Source organism: Aptenodytes forsteri, unplaced genomic scaffold (genome assembly GCF_000699145.1).
Source record: "Aptenodytes forsteri isolate BGI_AS27 unplaced genomic scaffold, ASM69914v1 Scaffold325, whole genome shotgun sequence".
Lineage (NCBI taxonomy): Eukaryota > Metazoa > Chordata > Aves > Sphenisciformes > Spheniscidae > Aptenodytes > Aptenodytes forsteri.
The window spans coordinates 280,628-298,993 of NW_008795575.1; the positions used below are offsets into that span (position 1 = coordinate 280,628).

Genomic DNA, 18,366 nt, shown 5'->3' on the forward strand with positions numbered 1-18,366 from the left:
GCACCCTACAGCGGATGGAGCGCCAAGTACTGGGACTGGCAGCGGCTGTGCAGGCGGGAGCAGGGCGACAGCTTCCCAAAGTGTCTCTGCACTGGGTTTCTGCACCACTGCTGACATTGATGAATAATTCAGGCTGAAAGATGGAAGAGGGAGGATGAGTGCTCTCATGGCTGGGAGAAGGGAGGTGGTGGGAAGAGGGGAGCGGTAACAATCCTGCAACGGCCATGGACCGGGGAAGGGAGGGGGTCAGGCAGCAGTGTGTGTGTTGGTGGGGGCATATCTACCGGTGCAGAGACAAAAGAGAGGGCAGTGCTGTCCATGGAGGGAACTGGGTCACCTGAGGATGCAGGGGACATGCTGTAGGGGAAGGGGTGGATGGTGCGGAGAGGGGCTGGTTGTGCTCAGCAGTGTTTGGGCACACAACACCCCACGTGGGAGAAAATCCTCATCAACTCTGGTTCTCCCTGACTTGACCTTAAATCACAGCCAGGACCAGGCATTTCCCACCTCACTTTCCCTCCTGCACCCAACCTGTGGCTCCTGCTCTGTGTTTTCTTTCCAATGTTGGTTGTTTGGACCATGTTGCTTAATAGGCAGCTGGACTTCAGGAATTTGTGCCCTGAGTGTCTTTAAAGGTCTGTCCCCTAAGAGAAGCATGCTGGGCAAACCCTCCCAGGGCAGGATGGGATGGGGGAGCACGGGGTAGCATTTGTGCAGAAGAGGCAGCAGTGGGGCTAGCGGGTGAAATGCCGCAGCCCTGATGGACCATGCGTGCTGGGACAGGCCAGTGAAAGCAACCCCGGTGTGGGCTGTGCAGGGTGGGTTTCCAATGGGAACTTGCCATGTCCAGGTGGGGTTTGCTCTGAACCAGAGCAAACAAATGAGGGTGAGCTTAGGAATGAGTCTGGACAAGCCTTTTGAGAGTTAAATAACGAAGAGCTACACAAGAGAGGGAATCCGTGGGACAACAGCATCGTTCCCTTTGGGACAGAGTATGTGTGTGCCAGGCAGAAAGCATCAGGGACAGTGGGATATGTCTGTCTGCTCACAGCAGCATCGGACGCTTGTAGCACTGCAGTCTCAGTAGTACCATACCCAACCCTGCCCCAAAGTAGGCGCACCTTCAGGCTTCTGAACTCCTGACCTTCTGCAGCTTTAACAAACCTGGATCTTGAAACCTGTGCACTGCTGATGTCCCTCCAGCACGTGGAAAACAATCTGGTGTTTCTGAATGGGGCAAGGCTGGTAGGAGAGAGAGACAAATTGATGTTGCTATAGGACCTGAGACATGGACAGACAGAGGCTCTGATGACTGTGGGGTGGTCTTCTGGTGCGTGAGGCTATGGCCTGGGTTCCCCCTGGCATTTCATGATGCCTTGGGACAATGAAAATACTTAGGCCATGCTGTGCATGGGTATATACCCATGCAGAGGTCACGCTCACACCACGCTTCTGGCTCCTGGTGATTAAAGATTTGCCCTAGTCTTCAGGGAGCCGTGCCCGTTCTGCACGGGCGTACCTGGGAACAGCGTCTGGCCTGCTGAGCACGCTTGATGTGTGCTGGCTTCTTCCTACTGCAACTCATTATTCCTATTCTCAAGTCTCAGAGGAGTGATTTGATGAGAAATGCCACCACTCTGGTATTTGTAACTGTGAATGGTTTCTCCCAGGGGAAGCTGCCATTTTGCTAATGCCGCATCAAAATGGATTTCCTTCCCAGATATGGAGTAAACCACAGAAATAGAAAAAAAAAAAAAAAAAAAAAAGGAAAGAGTCCCTCCTAGTCACAGTGAAATTTATACTTCTCCATACATTCAGGAGGGGAACAACATTTTCTGTGCTTCTTTTTTCCTGCAGTCCCTTTTAAAATGTCCTTTGCTTGAGATGGCTATATAACTTTGGCCCTTTTAGTAAATACAGTGTAGCATCTATTTAACTAAAGCAGATATGGCCATGGTACGTCATCAGGTTGTCAGTGTCAGCTCCTCTTTATTTTTAAAATTTTTCTAATTACAATCGAGACACCCAGAAACATTTTTTAGCAGCTTGCTGCCCTTTGTTGAAATTAGTTGCTTTGATGAGGATAATCTATTATGCTTCAAAGTGAGGTTGGGTTCTTGTAGGTAATGCTGTAATTGAGTACCACAGGGGCTGCTCACGTCGAATGAGAGCTGAGGATAGAAATTTTACTCCTAAGTTAAACACTAGTGCAGCTTTACTGGACAATGCTGACAGCTTTCCTGGAGTACATTGGTTCACTGTGACATTTCCAAGAAAAATCAGCTAATACACAATGGTTTTGAAAATGTAAAATTTTTAATGTTGGACTTTGTGTGTTGAGTGTCCTCCATTATCTCGTGGGAGGATTGGAGTTTTAGGTGGGTGATCTCAAGAGCTTCTCTCTGCTGTCCCTGGTTTGGTGGGTTTATTCCTGTACTCATCAGCCTAATCTGATTACAAACAGACTGACACTGAATAAGTATTTTTTTTTTTTTTTAAAAAAAGCCTTTCTTCCCTAAAATGCATTGTTTTAAAGAAGATTACAGTTGATATTTGTCTGGGTTGTTTAAATCTCTAAAGAAATAACTTTTTGCTTTGAACAAAAGAGAGAGCTACCAACAGCTTTTATTTCCAACATGTTGTAACCTACTTCTCAGCGCAGTTAAAAGCAGTCTCTGTTGCAAGGCGCTCATTGAAACCATGACCTAGGGCCAAGATTAAACAATCATTTTGCAGGTTTGTCCCTGGGTTGGCATATTTGATGTATTGCTGATCCAATTATGTTTTCACACACTGGTTGTATCGTTACTGCAGGACTTCTTTGTTTATTAACACTTCTTAGTGAGAAATTCCTTCCATAACCCTCAACAGATTGGACATACGTTAACCTCGCACAATAGAGAAGAAAAAGTGTCAGGAGGTGAACGAGTTGCAGTTCTGCTGGAGGAGGTAACCGCGGCTCTACCAGGGCTCAGGTTAGGGGATTCAGCAGTTTGCAGGCTCAAAGGTGCTGTTACAAAATTAAATATTCTGGATGGTAATATAAATATCTCTCATCCATCTAGCCTTCCATTAAAGCTTTCCACGTTAGGCGGTTTGCAGCCTTGAATCATCCATGTTTTTGTGGAAATAGATTTTGCTCTCCATCTTGTCGCTGTTGGCATTTCAACCTATTTATGTTTGTTCTCTATTACTGTGGACTAATAAGTCATTTAAGACCTGTGATGTTGTTTCTGCTCCTCAACCGGCTTGTGTCTGATACGCTGGAGAAACTATATTGTGGGAGGGCACCTTGTCTCCCAGGGACAACCCGGTAGGGTTTTGCCTCTGTGTGCACCACGCTACATTTGAAGCAACAGGGGCTTGTATTCCTCCGGGCAAAATTTGAAGGGTTGTAATGCAAGGGCCGGAGATGGGTGGTGTGTTTCTCATTGCACGAACTGCGTGCTAGCTTACAGAGCCAGGAAATTGATTTTGACTTGCTGGTCTCTGCTTCATATCATTCATCAGGTATGTGTGCTTAATAACACATCTGATTTACTTCTCCCTGGAGCCTGTACTTAGAACCTCTGGCTGTAGATGCAGAAACCCCTGTGACTCAGGCTGCAGAGCCAGCAGTGGTTCCCTGGAGGGGAAAATCTTCCAAGTCTCTGTGCCTTTTCCAGCCCCACGGGGGAAGAAATTTCCCCATGGTGTCCATGTGCACAGATCAGCTGCTCCTCACCGTCCCTTGCTGTATTACCAGGACTTTGGCTATGAGAGTTTGCAGAATCACTGTGTTTGTGTGTTCTTTTAGTATCCAGCAACACTATTGTAATGGTCCCTCCAAACGCAGGGGTCAAATGCTCTGGTTTTTGTTTCCTGCCACTAGTTTTGCCATGCAAATTCTGGCAGAGTAAGAAGTAAACCTGTTGTAAAATACTCGTGAAGCAAACCCTCCTCAGGTGCCACAGAAACGACAACAGGAAGGGACTTCAGGTAACCTGAGCTCCTTTTTATCGTAATTCACTATGCACCAAGCAAGGTCTCTGTAACAAGTCCAAAGTACATGCTTGACTCCGTCCCTAATCAGTGAAACATTAGTAACACACTTAAACCAGCAGGATTTATTCCTGTGGTTAAACGCATGCTTACAGGCTTCGTTGGATCAGGGCCTGCACAACTAGTAACAGTAAAAATGAAAGTTGTCGATGTAGATTGCTTTCCATAACTTTAAACAAAACCCAGACTTATTTCCTCTTGGTTTTGTCTTGTGGCCAAAGTTTTCTGGCCCTTTTTCTTTGTTCTATTGCATCTACCCTAGAGCAACTCGCAACAGCCCAGACTCTCTGCAGCTGATTTCCCTGCTTAGATATTTACTACCCTGCAACAACCCCTACAGGAATTATTTGTTTAAGTAGCAGCCTGACTCTTAGCAAAGTGTGAAGAGGGGGTGAAGGATATTTGACTCACCAGGTGCTCTTTCTGACAAGGAACAAAAGTAAATAGCTTCTTTAGGCTTTACTCTAGTTTTTGTTCTGCTTTGACTCCTTTCTTTTTGAAATGGCACCTATAGTATCTATAGTATCCTTTGAGAGCAGACTGAGCTTGCTGAAAGAAGAAAAACATTGGAAGGGACTGGAAAAGAACAAGGCTGGCTCCCAAACTCAACACGCAGTTCTGTTACATCATTTAAAGAGAAATTTCTTTCCTCTAGTTACCCCTAAAAATACGGATTATTAGTTCCAACATACCAGCTACATTGCTCATCAGTTTGGGAAGCTGGGTAAGAGGGGAAAAATGCTTCAAACACCTTGGGCATTCTTGGCAATTCAACAGTCTTAACGGCAGCTGCGTAGCAGCATCCCATTTCTTTCCCTTTGGCTGTTCATCAGCAGTAGCTTTTCTGTAACTGCCCGATCCTATGGGCTGTGCAGCAACATGGGCAGCTACTGGGGCACAGTGAACCCCACGAAGGCTTGGAGGGGCTTTGTGCCTCTTAAGGACCTACAGTTCTCCCAGCACTGCCCTATTTTTTTTAATGCCTTAGATATTTTTAGATCTTGAGCGACAAATATAGTTAATGCATTCAGCACTGACGTCAAACCCAGAGCCAGTGGGTAGCTGGAATAGCTAACATTTTATTTAATCATCTTGGTAAGCAATTTTTTTCCTTCCTTTCTTTTTCAGTTAGAGAAAGAGGATCTAGAAAGGCAGTTCAAGCTGGGCCAGACTGTGAGTATAAGGGAAGGTTTGTTTGTTTTGGTCTCCAAGAGGAACCTCATTCTCTGCCTTGTTGCTTTTCAGGCAATAATTTATGTTGGAAAAGTGAGACTGAGATGCTATCCTTTGGATCCAGCATCATCAAAACGTTGCTCTTGATAACTGGTTAGTTATGTTTGTCCCTTTTTGTGCCCAGTCCATGGAGGATGTAAATTACAGAGCAATTACAGAGCTCTCATGTTTTGCTCTGAAAGCCTCTAGCTCAGACCCAGGTATGTTGGTCGCCGGCATTTTAGCCATGCATCCCTGCCTGGTGCAGCCAGTGCTGGATTAAGCCACAAGTTTTCCATAGAGATGATGGAGCTGTGACCTTTCCCATGACATATGAGGCACATGGAGAGCTAGTGTGGGAATTAATCCAAAGTGTAACTGTACGAAAAGACAACCTCCACAAGCACCAAAGGCAGCTGAGGCTGGCCCCAACCATGGTTATGCCATGGATCTCCTGATGTTGTGGTCCTAAGCATCCACCGTGCTAAATGACTGAATCATTAAGAAAGTGTTTATAAGTGCTTTTATTGCTTAAATTTTATATGAGATAAACACGCTTTAAACATTGGTCAGAGGAAAGAGGTGGGGGGGGACGGGCAGGGCCGCGGGACTGAGAGCCCAGAGCAGAGTGAGGCTTCACGGCGGCTGCACGTGCGGGGCTGTGCACCCCAAGGAGATGGGTAAGCTCTCGGGAGGCTTCTCCCCACTGCCCCAGGGCAATAACCACAGACCCCACCTCTTTTGTCCTTACGAAGACAAACCCATGGAGGTCTGCGAGGGAAGTTCCTGCCTCTGCAACCGTTCCAGCGGGGCTGGGGACAGGACAGGCGTCCCCGCACAGGGGGAGGGTGCCAGGTCCTGGCACTTGCCAGAGGTGGTAAAAGCAAAGAGCAGGAGTTTTGGGGAGGGCAGGTCCTGCCTGCTGTCAGCCCCAGGGCACAGGCAGTGCTTCCCGCTGGGAGGGCTTTGCTCTTGCCCCACACTTCTGTGCATTGATGCGTCCAGCCCTGACAAAAAGCACTAAGAGGGGAAATGTTGTGGGTGCTGTCTCACTGGGGAAAAATGAATTTAATAGTGCTCAGACCCTGGGTCAGAGTCTGGTAATTATTATTATCCTGTTTTTTACAGCCAGTAGTGGGATATTTGAGTCCAATGTCTCCATGACACAGAGCAGACATGAGAGAAAATCAAAACTCTTAGCACTGGGTTTTAGCTGCTAGACAGCTCTAGCTCTGGTTTATTTTTCACGAGAGCTGGCCTCGGAGCTTGGCTCCGTGGGCTGGCACTGAGGATTTGGCTGTTCCTGTGTGAACCACCCGGGCTTCATGGTCGACCTATGCCTCCTTCTGGAACGTATGTTCTTCCAAAAAGATGTGGAAAAAATATTTTGGGGTGTTATTATTTTATCTGTATGCAAAGGTTCTTGCTGGAGTAGCATTCTTGATAAAAGAGGTTGAGTGACAGGAATAAAAATCTCCAGTCATACAACTCCAGTGAGAGTATAAGCACTGGCGTGCTTAATGCTTGGAAATTTTGTGTACATCTCTTTTTAATAAATCTTGCAATATTCAACTCTCTCTTGGAAGGGCGTGTTTGGAGGAGTGGTGTATTCGATTTGACTCTTCTGCAGGCTGGGTGGGAGCAGCAGCAACCTGTGTTTTGGCACTTGGCACCGCTGTTGCCGTGGTAAAGTGCTTGCTTTCTCTTTTCAAACACATCCACTGAGAAAAGGGGAACACGAGCCTTCCTTTGTAGGCGGTTGGAGGATTGAGCAGCTGTGATTGCAAGGTGTGTTGTGCTCAGAAAGGACTAAATCACAAGTTACATCCCATTAGTGCTCAACAGTAAGCTAAAGTAAAGTATATGAGCATCTTAATGCTGCAAGTTAATACTTAAGATAATGCAGAAGGGATATATTTCTACATCTAGCTTTAGAGCTGTTTAATTGTTTCCCCTTAAAGCAGTCTGGGGACTTGCTAAAGCTTTGGCTGTGCTTGAGCGTATAAGCCCCTAAGTAAGGTTCTTTTAAGTCATGTAATACCATGAAATAACCATGTTTGCAGAGCACTGAGGTAATATCCATGGGGCTCCCAGCGCCAGCTCTTTCCATCAAGCCAGATGATGAGAAAAACTCTCTGGTGGCTCCAGGTGTTGGTTTAGGCTCGGCTAGTCCTGGTCCCCTGTGGTCTTCTCCTCCCTGGTCAGCCTTTGCTTCTGGTTGTGCCACAGTCGCTCACTGTGAATCAGCTTGTTATTCTGCTTGGTAACTTGAGGTTGTTTTACCTTATGTGCCAGAGAAGCAGAGCTCTTTTGTACTTCTGGGGCACCCGCGGGCTAAATGTGAGGCCGATGAGCATCCACGCATCCTCCTGGGAGATGGACCATGTTTCCTTGCTCCCTCTGCTTTGCTACTGCGGGGCGAAGCTGCGACTTGCTGCACACAGTCACCGCCATGGCGGAGTCCACAAGGTTCTCTCTTATTTTTTTAAGGATATTGGTAAAAGTGACTCCAGGGCCCCTTGCAAGCAGGTTCTGCCTGTGCCTGAGACTGTTTTGCCTTCTGTGAGACGTCCAGCGTGCCCTTCCCCTCCCTCTGCCACCAGCTCCCATTATTTCAGCTCTTCCTCCAGGCTCATTCTCCAGGTAACAATGTTCTTTCTCTGCAACAGTAAAACCAAACATTTTTCTTAACAGACAGGTCTCTTTATGCTATTATGTGATTTTTTTTTTTTTGGCTTTGTAAATGAACATTGCTGCAATCTGCATTATAGAAGGTTTTTGGGGGCACTTTTGAGAATTAAAGGATTGGGGTCTGATCACTGTTATATAGGATACGTTGATCCAGAAATGAGCCAGTCTTGTGATTTATATGCAGCTCAGACTAGATTTGGACCCTGACCGGCATTGATTCAGCCACAGAGCAATGACTTTCTAGCCTAAATTGATTCCTGTGAAGGGTTCTGCTGGGATTCCTCTTTTTCTCTTTGCCTAGTGAGCACATCAGGTAGGTGATCTCAGCTGAAGCTTGCCAAATATTTTAATTTTGCCTTACTCTAGCTGTTGCAAAGCTCAGCACGTTCCATACTGAAGCGAAGGTCAGCATCTAGCTGCACCCACTTTCTTCAGCTCAGCGTAGATCTCACAAAGCTTGAGGAAGGATTTGGGGTGTTGTGTTTTTGTCCAGGATCTTACAAGCCAAGTTTATAGTGATGCAAAATCTCTCCAGGGTTGGGATGCCTGTAGGTGCCACTGTAGTGGCAACTATTTGCCTGTTCTCTAGGAAAAGGAATTGGGCTTGTTCATAGTTTTTCTGCTCTGCTGTGGGGCTGCATGGCCACAGCAGAACAGCCAGACGATTCTGTTAGCTCAGACCTACGCAGCACAGCTTAACGTCTTCAGCAAAATGCTCTACATGGTAATTAAGTTGCATATGCAGCTCTGTAAGTACGCCGTGAAGCCAATACCTCCAGTTCCTCTGCAGACACCCCCTGCCATGGTATTTATAGCATACCTGCTAGTGGGTGGTGTGATTCTTTCTTGTATTTTTTTTTTTTTTTTTGAAATTTTCATTCATGAAGGATGAGGCTGCACCGCCCACTCAGGAGCGATGCTGTCATCCTGCACTGCTGCAAGCATCAGAGCTCAAATTCCTGCACAGAGGTGCCCACTCTGTCCAGGGAGCTGGTCAAGGTGATAAGGCTTTCTGCTGGGTATGGACAAAACCCATCGCCCCACATCGCCTAGGTGCCTCTTTCAGAGCTCAATTCCTGCACAGAGGTGCCCACTCTGTCCAGGGAGCTGGTCAAGGTGATAAGGCTTTCTGCTGGGTATGGACAAAACCCATCGCCCCACATCGCCTATGCCTCTTGGGACTGTGGTTCTCATACAGGCTGAAGGCAGAGCTGCTTTTGGCTTTGTTATACAGACCCGACTGCCTCTCCTCTGTGCTTGACACTCTCTCCTCTCTCCCTCTGAAGCTCTCCTTCTCCCCTGGTGTTGTCAGATGAATCTGGCCTGGGCAGACTGGGCTTTTTTGCCCCAAGTTGATCGTCCAAAAGAATTTACCCCCCTTTTCCTTCTAAAAATCAGGGCTGCTTTACCAAGTCCCAAGCTGTACTCATTCATGAAGGATGAGGCTGCACCGCCCACTCAGGAGCGATGCTGTCATCCTGCACTGCTGCAAGCATCAGAGCTCAAATTCCTGCACAGAGGTGCCCACTCTGTCCAGGGAGCTGGTCAAGGTGATAAGGCTTTCTGCTGGGTATGGACAAAACCCATCGCCCCACATCGCCTAGGTGCCTCTTGGGACTGTGGTTCTCATACAGGCTGAAGGCAGAGCTGCTTTTGGCTTTGTTAGACAGACCCGACTGCCTCTCCTCTGTGCTTGACACTCTCTCCTCTCTCCCTCTGAAGCTCTCCTTCTCCCCTGGTGTTGTCAGATGAATCTGGCCTGGGCAGACTGGGCTTTTTTGCCCCAAGTTGATCGTCCAAAAGAATTTACCCCCCTTTTCCTTCTAAAAATCAGGGCTGCTTTACCAAGTCCCAAGCTGTACACCCAGAATCCCTTCTTGCTTACATTTTTTTACTTTACTCCACCCCTTCAGCAGCTTCCCCAGCATCTCCAGCACCCACCCCTGCTCACCTGTGGCCTCCCTCGTTGGCGTGTTCATCATCCCCTTCTCCTTGACAGCTTCTCTCCTGTTCCTGATGGACCCTGATGCCTTCTTTGGTGCTTCAGACCTATGCCACCTTCTCGCTTTCTTTTCCATGCTATGGCCTTCTTGGGAAAAAAAACTTCCCTTTGCTTAAGAAAAATAGTTGTGTAAGCCCCAGCTGCTTGCTTTGCTTGAGAGCCCTCCACCACCTTCCTGAACTGCGTGTGGGAAGGGAGCTGGGATAGCTGCAGCTTTGGGGCTCTTTGCTGTGCAGCCTGGGTGTCTTACGGGCCTGGTGAGCATGCAAAAGGGATGTAACGGAGAAACTGCATCACTCAAAGGGGATGCAAAGCTGTGGCTTTCTCAGCGCCAGGTGCCAGACTTGGAGCACAGTGTCTGACCATGGGGCAGGTGCCTGTGTACCTCCACGCCAGCAGACCTCAGAGGGCCCCAACCTTCTCATGCCTGGCGTCCACCCAGGCTTCTCCTCGCAGGTAGTGAGTCTGAGACATTGGATACCTGCCCGCCAGGACCTGGACCAAACCCACTTGCTTCACGCAAGCCACCAACCAGCCATCAGATGGTGGTTCTGCATCCCTGCTGCTCTGGGCTGGACTTGGACCAGCAGTTCGTGGGCTGGGCAAATGCCTGCCAGGCTGCGGTAGCCCCTGAGCTACCAGGGGACGCTGGGGATGTGCAGGTAGATGCGTGCTGGATGGCTGCATGTGGACTTGCACAGCACGAAAGCATCAAGGTGGTATTTTTGGCCTTGCCCTTCCTTAGGGATAGGGAATGTCAATACAATAAAACTCACTTAAACAAATGCCTGATGTGAGACTAAACACCCTTGGAGGACAGAGTTATTTTGTAGGCTTTTTAGACAGCTGCTGAGTGCACTGGAGGCCTCCAAGTGCAGTTCAGAGGAAAAGATGAATTTTGTTGGAAGAATATGACCCCAATGAATAGACTGCTTTGAAGGAGTAAACTTCTAGACGCATATACCAATAAGCCCTCTAAATAAGCAAACCCAGGGATCAGTTTCTTTACTTTTGTTTGTGTGACTGCACATATGATTTTTTTTTTTCCCTCCCCTGGAATCCAATAAAAGAAAACATTTTGAAGAAATTAAGTCAATTTAAACAGTGAGTTGGAGAGAAAGCTCTTCCTACAGCTCCCCAGTCCATCTCCATCTCTGCCAGGGGAAAGCTGAATGAATATTGTAGTGAGACGAAGTGAGAACAAGGCGGGTGTCCTGCTCAAGGTGGCCTCTAGGGCTGCTCCCCAAGTCAGGGCGCAGGTGGTACCTGTTTCTGAGCACTGTCAGGCACTGTGATATGGGATGGGGATTGCTCAGACCTGGTGACAAGTCTGAGCTGTCCTCCTTCTGGGGACCCTCCGTGGTCCTGCTTCATTTCAGGAGGAGTACTTTCTCTTGTGTGGATGAATTTCTTTACCTGCAGCCTCTGAGCACGAGGAATAAGAGTGGGAAATGGACGCAAGGGACAGAGGTAGAGCTGCAGCAGGAGGGTTGAAGGGAAACTGCAAATGAGCAGTTACAAAGCTAAGGCCCTGCTGGAAGAGTTTTGGTTTTGGGCAAAGGATTTCAGGAATTGAAGACAAATTCTCCCAAACACTAAGGAGAGCTTGAGCCATAGCAAGTGGTTTTATGTGGACTTATATTGCTTACCAGGTCAAGGCAGCTGCTTGCAACCTCTTTTGGTTCCTGGCTCCCCAGACAGGAGATGCAGGCTTCTGAATTTCCAATATAATAAACTTTGTTTTTACATCTTTTATAGTCCCCTTTAGAAATAAACCAGGGACCTTCCTGGGAGGTGTATGGCAGGTGAGGGGACAGCACGTGGGAAGGGTGGGACGCTGCTGGCAGTGCTGTGTTGTGCTGGAAACACAAAGACTTTCAGACTTCAGTGATGGTCCCATCCTCCCTTTCTCTGGGACATCTGGAGAGAAAGGTCCATGTGTCACAAAAGCAGATTGAGTAAGATTTGGCTACTCCAGCGCTCTGCTGAGCCAGATGAGCGAGTCTGGTGATATATGGACAACGTGGGCTTTTTCTTTCTTTGTCCACATGTTTCTGCATTTCATCAACCAAACTCGAAGTGCTGCCAGAAGCTTTCTACAAGAGAACATGGGTTTTCTGTCTGACTAGTGGCATCTTTCTGGGTCGCACTGACTGCAGCCAAAGAGGATTTGTTCTCTTAAAATATTTTCAGGTTATGCCCAGCAGCCTAAGCTTATAGTTTGTGCCTATTCCTGTGACTTGAAGAGTCATTTACTGTAGATCAAAGGAAAGGAAAATGTTACAGCATCAGATGGGTAGCGCTTTGCACCAGGGCAGTGACGAATTGAGCTAGCCATGGGTTGTGTTTGATCTGGCACTCGCCGCCACATGATCCTGGCTGGTTTTCAGCCTAGCACGTATTTGGTTTGCCATATTGTGCTGCAGTAAGTGACACCTCGGAGTGAGACGTGGACTTGTTCCCAGTCCTGACCCTGCCCGAGCGGGTGGCTGTGAGGTCCAGCTGGCCAGGTGCTGTAACTCGGTCTTGTTACAAGGGGAAGGTAGGGATAGAAAAATAAATCTGTGCCGACCCCGTTCCCCTCCTCCAGAGCTCATGAGGGCTAATCATCACTACGGGTCACTCCTATGACACTGCTGAGAGAGCAAGTGATTTTCCCTGGTCTGGGGGTTCAGAGGAGGAGGGAGGAGATGGGCAGGCTCAGGAGAGGTCCTGAGAAAGGAGAGCCCTGAGCTGGCGCCACGGGCAGGGAGGTGAAGCTGCTGTGAGCTGTGCTTGGAGGTCTGAATGCTTCTGGATAATATGACCCCAGTTCTCTTCACTGTGAGCATTGGTACTCAGCATCTGTCTGCTCACTGTTCGCAGCGTTGCCAGCTCTTATAACTGTGCCTGCTCAAACTTTCCGTAGTTTTCCCTTCCTGTTGTTTTGTTTGAACTTGCATGGCTGCCCATGAGTTTTTTGTTTGGTTTTCTTTTCTTTTTAAATAAATGTCTCTTCTCTCTTAGTCCTCTTGGCTGCAGAGTAGAGTTTCAGAGCAGGACTGCACTGGCTCAAAGTCTAGAAGAAGAATCTTTTTTGGAACTCTTTTGGAAAACTCTCTGGCTTCCTCAGTCTGTCTCCAGCCTTGTGAGTGGGGCTGAGTGCTGAGATGCGAGCACATGGCAATGTCAGCAGGGTCATGGGCACAGACCCCGGCTGCTGAATTTCACTTCTAGTTTGATGTCTTAAATGTAAGCTGTGAATTTCTGCCTGGAAGTGGCAGGCTGTCCTCCTGTATCAATATAATTCTGATCTGGTATTGCAAATTCCATGCTATAAAAACATGATTAGAAGAGAGACAATAAACAGAGCAGCCATCATTGATGCCACATAATGTATTGTGTCCTTACAATATAAATTTTTCCATTTCCTTTTCTAATTTCTAGTAATTGGGCTCAATGAGCCTGCTTGGAGCTGATTTCTCGATACAGTTTTCTTTACATCTATTTCTGATTTCTGGCCTCACTCCAGCTGCTTGCTTGATGGTGCATTTTATTTTAGCTTCTTAATTTGCTGTTAGAGCTGTCAACACCATGGAGCCCCCTTGCTGCTTTGCTTTGCTTAAGTAGAGTGAATATATTTCTTAGATTAGTTAACCACTTGGTTGCTGCTAATATAATAAACCTTGCAGGTGTTATTAGAAGACACCTGCTGTGTTGGTGGCAGGTGAGTTTTAAGCAGGTAAAGTGGGTCTGCCAGGTTGTGCTGCTGAATGTGCCAGGTACGCTCAGGTAGGGAACCAGCCATGGATGTGGAGATGAATCTACCAGACTCATCCTCACGTGCCTTTGATTCTAGTGACGTCCTTGTACAACTCGCAGCTGCCCAGCAACAGTCTCAAAGGACCAGCTGCAGATGTGGCCGTTGTCTCTTTCCCCATCCACGTAGAGGTAATTGCATTTGAAAGGAATATTATGGGCTTGCAGGCTAACAGTTTAAGTACAGATCACTCCAATCACAGATCTGAGGAGGTCAAAATCTCACTCTTTGCAAGTCCATGCAGTTTTGTTGACTGCTGCAGAGCAACGTTGACCTACAGCTACCTTGGAGCTGGCTCGTTGCCTTTGCAGTTATCTTTCATGCTGGTTTTTGTTGATGCAACAGAAAGCATTTCCATCTTCTCTTTATCCAAGTAACAGACATGATCAAATCAGGGTTGTGATGAGGCAAAATGAAAATATGAGGCATAAACCAGAAGCACAAAAGCTTTCCTTCATTATTACTTTCTTCCCCGCTGTGGCTCAGGGTTTTATGGCTTTATAGGAGAACTTTCCCCAGCATGTTTTTCTTGCATTACCCATTTACATTTTGCAGAGCTTGGTTATGCAGGCAAAAAGTAGCTGTTTTGCAGGTGTCCTGATACATTTTCACTTTTCCAGAAGATCTTTTTGACACAGCACGTTCTCCTAGGCACCACCATGCTATTGCTAGTTGAAATGTCCCAGCTGGTCTGTGTTTACTGCTGCCTGGATATAAAAAAATTGGTCCTAGAGTGTGTGATCCCCTACGGGGCTGATTTTTTTTAAGGTCCTTTGGGTTGATGGTCATGTGATTAGCTCTTGACACCGGGACCATGCTGTTGCCTGGTGGCTGTATAAGACATCTTGTTCCGTTGCTCACTGGAGAATCATCATTGAGAAAATAGAGCACATGTTTGTAGCCTGTTACTCAAATGCTGATCTGCTGCTTTGGCTGAATCATCGCCCCTATGCACATAATCACTGTTTATTGTTTACCTTGCTTCCGAATTAATCAGCGAGTTGCTTTATAGAGGAGAAAGGAAGAAGCAGTTATTTAACCTTGCTTATGGCAAAATCTCTTTGGATTCCTTATTGCTGCAGAATCACTTCTGCATCTTGGGCAAAATAACTTCCCTTACATTTCATACATGGGGCTCATAGTCTAGCACGCAGTTGTGACTATTGCTGCACTGGAGAATGTCTCATTATGCTTATTTTCTTGTGTTACGTAATGAGTAGGAATTAGAAAAAAGAAGCTTAATCCCATTGTATTGTATGATACACTAAGGAATGGGAAAGAATAACAATCCCTGCCATCGTTGTCTTAGGTGTGGGGTGGACAAAACAGGTGACCAAGGAAGATGTGGTTACACTGTGGGTAGAGTTTAGCAGGAGAATGTAAAGCTAACGATACAAGTTGCTGATACAAATTAGGCACTCTCAGCCAATGCCATCAGTAGCACGGTTCCTTTTGCAGCAAAGAAACAAACTGCAATTACTTTCTGTTTATTAGCCAAGAGAGGATTTCATTGCTGTTGTTTTTTTCCCTTGAACACAGACATCTGCAGAAGATATACATCAGCCCACTTGTAGTTTGAATAGAAGAGGATTTTGAGCTTGATGGTGATGGAAAAAACCCAACAATGGTTAATAGTTTCTAGCTTTAATTCTCTGCTGGGTACTTGTATTGGCAAAGACTGTCCACCCTTGGAGGCAAGTGGGTGGTGATTTGCATGGAAAGGAAGAAAGAAGATGAAGTTGGGTTGCAAAACAGAAAAAGAAATTGCCATTACTTGGAGAAAAGCCTGGATCCATCCCAGTTAACTTTAAGTACTTGAATGAGGTACCTGCATTAGATTAGGCATCAGAGACAAACATCTCCATGGGGCAGTTCCACATAGTGGAATTGCCTCAGGGGGCACCTCTGTGCATTGGGGAGGGAGAAATAAGAGTGTGCATGGGCAGCTAGTGTGCTACTGGGTTACTCTGCCCTGATTTGTCTTTGTGCGAACCCTTCATGGCTCTGCTGCGCTTTGCTTTCCCCCAGTCCTTCAGGGTGGGGTAATGAAACTGGATATGGCAGTCAGAGGGAGAGACCTGGGTGAGATGGGGGTCATGAAGCTTAATTAATTAATGGTTGAAAATAGCCTTGGCTTGTTCAGGTGGATTTTGCAATTTGCAATGCAGCCAGCAGGTCTCCGGCCGTACGCAGAGACTTGCAGACTTGTAGGGCTGGGGCTTCAATTACCATCCCTACACTTCTCCAGCCTGGTTTCCAAAATCTGAGGAGAATGCTATGTGAAGCTCTGTAGCAGCATGCCACACAACACGTGAGACAAGTGCATATTTATATTTTTTATGCAGAGCACATAAACCAGTTTTTACAGCCTGAGGTAAAACTTGAATAGTTCTTCGATGGTAAATTTCCATGTCAGCTGCTCTGGAATTTGGTTTCAGGGCTGAGCCAGAAGCAGCATATTGTAGTGGGGGGATTCCTGGTTATGTGAGAGCCACAAATGTGACCCGGGAAGGCAGAGATCCAAGAGGAGAATGCAAAGTTTGAATGATAACAGTTGCCTCATTCCAAGATGCAAATGAAACACCAAATGTTCAAGTTCAAGCTGGGGGGAGGTCCCCCCCCCCCCCCCGAAGGATCTGGCCACCCCCAGACTGGGTCTGATGTAGTTTCTTTCTTGAACATATTGAAGGCAGAATTCATCATCTTGGTAACTTTTTCCATATGGCTGTTATTTCTCCTGGAAATAGTTCTGTGTTTGGCTTCCTGTTCCCTGGTCCTCCTTTCCCATGTCTGATTTATTTATTTATTTTTTTTATTGCCCGCTTGAGTGTGATTGTGGGTCCTTTGCAATTCATAACTTGAAGATGAGCCTGTGTTGAATTTGGGATGAAAGATTAGTAGGGAGCAGTTAGGTATGCATAGCTGCTGTCGTAGCACGCACGTCTCTAGCCCACTTGTTCGCTCAGACGTACTCGCTCATCCACATGGTTACCAGCACCGGGCTCAGTCATCCCAGCTTGCATGCACACACTCATTCACATCCTTTGCCAAGTCCTCAGCTCCACCTCGGTGTCAAAAAGCAGGATAATTAAATCCCCATAATTTTTTTGCCTCTTTATGGTCTTTATATTAACACACCTTTGTATGGATGCACGTTGTCACCGGTCAGCTACTGAAAGGGAAAGAGGTTAGTGGGACTCTGTGCTTCTCTGAGAGCTAATAAAATCAAATCAGCAGCATGTTTTGTGCTCCTTTATTAAAGCAGTGCTTCTGTCTTTGGTTGCTGGGCCTGGGCAGGGAGTTTTGATTGAGTCCTGATTCCTTGCAGTTAATCCTGATTGAGATCTTACATGTGTAACGCAAGCAGCCAAAGGAGGGGAGGATTTGTTGACAACAGTGCTTTCACAGCCATCTCCTTTCCATGATACTCTCAGTGATTAACACCTGATGCTGAAGTAGGCTTGATCTTTGCTGGAACAACCTTGAGGTGCTCTGTTGCTGGTGAAAATCCTGCGCGAGTGCCAAGGACTGACTCTCCCAGAGAACTGCTCAGGGCCAAAAGCTTTGGGCGCTGTTCAGCCTGCAGGATTGCAAAAAGACATTTAGCAGTGTAAATTGGTTGCCCATGAAAGTTAGGAGCTGATGCTAACTCTGGAGAGAAAGGAGCAGAATATAGGCTGCCCTCCCACGCTCTGCTTGGCCCAACACCTGTATCTCAAACTACATTCATCTCGAAGGGAAGAGGATGAGCTCTTGCTAAGCAGACTGAGAATATCCATCCAAAAGCTCTGACGCTCATTTGATTTGCGCTGTTGTGCTCATCAGCATCCACTTCTCCAGTAATGCCAGGCAGTGGTAGCACCCTGTTGGTGCCAAATACTGACTTCATTGGGACGTCTGGCATATCGCAGGTCAAGCTCTGAATGTGCAGATGGCAGCAAATTGCCCATTAGGTGAATAATTGGGTTTTCTGGAAGGGAGCAGGACCTGTGGCTAACCTGTGTTCCCAAGAGACACTGCTTAGTAACCTTAGATGTTGGTCCTGGAGCTGATGGCCTTTGGGGAATATAGAGTCCTCCTGGCTCTCCTGGATGCTGGATGAGTGTGGTACCCTCTGTGCATATGCAACCCATTGCAGAAAAGGCACTAAAATATGTTTCTTTCTCTACTGGGCAACATTAGATGGGGCATGGAGACCAAGGAAAGCTTTGCTTTTGGAGTTGAAGCTTTTCTGAGCTCCTGGCTGGTGGAGCCCTGAGATTTGCAGGGGTTGTTATGGACAGCAGGAACACAGGAGGATATTGTGTACGATGCTGAGCTCATTAGCACCACCTAGCAAACGATCGTGAATAAAGTCCCTGAGAGCAGGCTGGAAGTGATTTAAGGTAGTTTAAAGCCCCTGAAATGAGGAGGAAAGAATCACAAACTGAGTTGTCTTGGCCAGAAGCCGGTTCGTATGGTAACTCCCAGACAGGGGAGACTGTGGGAAACAGCCTAATTATTGGCACAGTCTTACTGGCAAATGCTCTCCTCCAACCCCCCCAGGCTGCCAGCGGACACGCTAGGACAGAGATGATGTGCAGATACCACTTGTCTGGCCTGGAAAAACTGGGTTCGATGG

General features: G+C 47.0%; 1 protein-coding gene across 1 annotated transcript in view; it reads left to right on the forward strand.

Moving 5' to 3' along the window:
- Positions 1–18,366, forward strand: part of CACNA1B (calcium voltage-gated channel subunit alpha1 B) — a 313,074-nt gene that overhangs the window by 50,498 nt on the left and 244,210 nt on the right.